This window comes from Bison bison, unplaced genomic scaffold (genome assembly GCF_000754665.1).
Source record: "Bison bison bison isolate TAMUID 2011002044 unplaced genomic scaffold, Bison_UMD1.0 scf7180017864310, whole genome shotgun sequence".
NCBI lineage: Eukaryota > Metazoa > Chordata > Mammalia > Artiodactyla > Bovidae > Bison > Bison bison.
In genome coordinates, this window is record NW_011494882.1 from 140,330 (window position 1) to 143,691 (window position 3,362).

The window sequence follows — 3,362 nt, forward strand, 5'->3', positions numbered from 1 at the left end:
TTGCTTCTATGAATCAGGTCTTATATAAATTATATTTTATGCAAATTTGGAGGTTCAATTATCTATTGGGAATGAGGAAAATAAAAGGGGGTGGAAATTTGGTAAAGTTTGAAATAGGTGTTATGGAAAATGGGAGATTAAAGTAAATGAGAAATACACTAATATTGCTAAATATTATGAAAGTCTATTGAAGTGGTTAATCATTAATTTAGAGCAGAACCAATTTGCTTCATGTAATACTTTCTCTTAGTGTTCTCTCATCTCAGGTAAATTGTCCAACACAATGGCACAAAGATACAACTGGATATTAAAGTACGTGTTCAAATTGACTTCTCTTCAGTTGAGCCCATATGCCTTAAACATTCTACTAAAATATATGTGTATATACTTAGAAGTCAGGGCTTCTCTGGTGGCTCAGATGGTAAAGCATCTGCCTGCAATGTAGGAGACTAGGGTTCAATCCCTGGGTCAGGAAGATCCCCTGGAGAAGAAAATGGCAACCCACTCCAGTATTTTTGCCTGGAGAATGCCATGGATGGAGGAGCTTGGTTGGCTACAGTCCATGGGGACACAAAGAGTCAGACACAACTGAGCGACTAATACTTAAAAATTTAATACTTAGAAGTTACAGCCCTTTTAAAGGTATGTTAATCTTTTATCAATTAATTAAACAATATAGTGTTAGTAGTATCAATATCTGTTCAGGGTATAGAAAGATCTTTAATAGGAAAAGATATAGCAGGAAAATGAACAAATATGCTAATTGTTACTTAAGTTAATTATGAAGTCAAAAATAATTATTTCATTTAATTTGGAAATCTGAATTGCAATCACAGCTTTGTGAAAATCAGTCATGTTAGCATATTATAGATCGTATGAACTCCCAATTATGGAAGGCTCAGAAGATAGCTAATGGCTCATATAACATGAATTTGTAGAGAAAATTAAATATAATATTTAATGAAACATAGAGGCTATTAGTGCTATTACCAATAAACACTTGCAGAAAATGAAAAGGAGGATTGGTATATGTTGCTCCAAATCCTCAAGTGACATACAGCAAGGTCAGCTGGGAAGGATGAGGAAATATTAGAATGTTGTGAATAGATGGCAGTAGCCTTGAATTTCAAACCAAAACAACCCTTAAAAAGAAGGAAATATAATTCTGCCTTAGGACATTCTTTTTAAAGAGTACATATTCAAAGATGACCATGAATACTTCCATGATTTCAGACTTAAGAAAAAATTAGCTTTATACTTCAATTTTATCTTGGATCATTTTAAACTTTCTAATAATTAAAGAACTTAAAATGGATAGTATGTAAGTCAAGATGTTCCACATAAATAGAACGAACAATATATACACAGATCTTCCTTGACTTATGATGGGGTTGTATCCTGAGATGCCCATGATAAAATGAAAATTTGTAAGTCAAATTCTTTGCTGTCTGAGCCATCAGAGAAACACTGGGCTGGATGAAGCACAAGCTGGAATCAAGATTGCCAGGAGAAATATTAATAACTTCAGATATGCAGATAACACCACCCTCATGGAAGAAAGTGGAGAACTAAAGAGCTTCTTGATGAAAGTGAAAGAGGAAAGTGAAAAAGTTGGCTTAAAACTCAACATTCAGAAAACGAAGATCATGGCATCTGGTCACATCACTTCATGACAAATAGATATGGAAACACTGACAGACTTAATTTTGGGGGGCTCCAAATCACTGTAGATGATGAAATTAATCTCACTGTGAAATTAATTAATTTGGTGAAATTAATTGTACTACAGCCATGAAATTAAAAGATGCTTGCTCCTTGGAAGAAAAGTTATGACCAACCTAGACAGCATATTAAAAAGCAGAGACCTTAATTTGCCAACAGAGGTCCGTATAGTCAAAGCTATCGTTTTTCTAGCAGTCATGTATGGATGTGAGAATTGGACTATAAAGAAAGCTGAGCACTGAAGAATTGATGCTTTTGAACTGTGGTGTCAGAGAAGATTCTTGAGAGTCCCTTGGACTGCAAGAAGGCCAAAACAGTGCATCCTAAAGGAAATCAGTCCTGAGTATTCATTAGAAGGACTGAAGCTAAAGCTGAAATTTCAATACTTTGGCCACCTGTTGCAAAAAACTGACTCATTTGAAAAGACCCTGATGCTGGAAAAGATTAAAGGTGGGAGGAGAAGGGGACGACAGAGGATGAAATGGTTGGATGGCATCACTGACTCAATGGATGTGAGTTTGAGTAGACTCTGGGAGTTTATGATAGACAGGGAGGCCTGGTGTGCTGCAGTCCATTGGGCTCACAAAGAGTCAGAGACATCTGATCAACTGAACTGAACTGAACCTCTAAGTCAAAAATTAATTCTATATACCTAAGCAACTGAACATTATAGCTTACTGTAACCCACCTTAGCTCAGTAGTAAAGAATCTGTGTGCCAGTGCAGGAAATGTGGGTTCAGTCCCTGGGTTGGGAATATCCCCTGGAGAAGGAAATGCCAACCCACTCCAGTATTTCCTGGGAAATCCCATGGACAGAGGGGCCTGGCAGGCTACAGTCCATGGGGTTATAGTCCAAGAGTCAGACACGACTTAGTAACTAAGCAGCAATAAATCAACCTACCTTAAATGTGCTTAGAACATTTCCCTTAGCCTACAGTTGGACAAAATCAGCTAACACAAAGCTTATTTCATAAAAATGTGTTGAATAACTCATGTAATTTATTGGATAATGTACTGAAATAGAAAACCAAAATGATTATATGGGTACTGAATGGGTTTGAGTTTACCTTTGTGATCTTGTGGTTGACCAGGAGCTGCAGCTCTCTGTACCTCCCAGCATCATGAAAGGATAGCATAAAGTATATCACTAGCACAGGAAAGCATCAAAATTCAAAATTTGAAGTACAGTTTCTACTAAATGCATATAATTTTTTGCACCTTTATATAAAGTTGAAAAGTCATAAGTCAAATCATCATAAATCATGGATCATGGATCTAGATATCTCCAATTATTAGTAAATATATTTATTTATACCAGACCACCTGACCTGCCTCTTGAGAAACCTATATGCAGGTCAGGAAGCAACAGCTAGAACTGGACATGGAACGGCAGACTGGTTCCAAATAGGAAAAGGAGTACGTCAAGGCTGTATATTGTCACCCTGGTTATATAACTTATATGCAGAGTACATCATGAGACATACTGGGCTGGAAAAAGCACAAGCTGGAATCAAGATTGCTGGGGAAAATATCAATAACTTCAGATATGCAGATGACATCACCCTTATGGCAGACAGTGAAGAGGAACTAAAAAGCCTCTTGATGAAAGTGAAAGAGGAGAGTGAAAAAGGTGGCTTAAA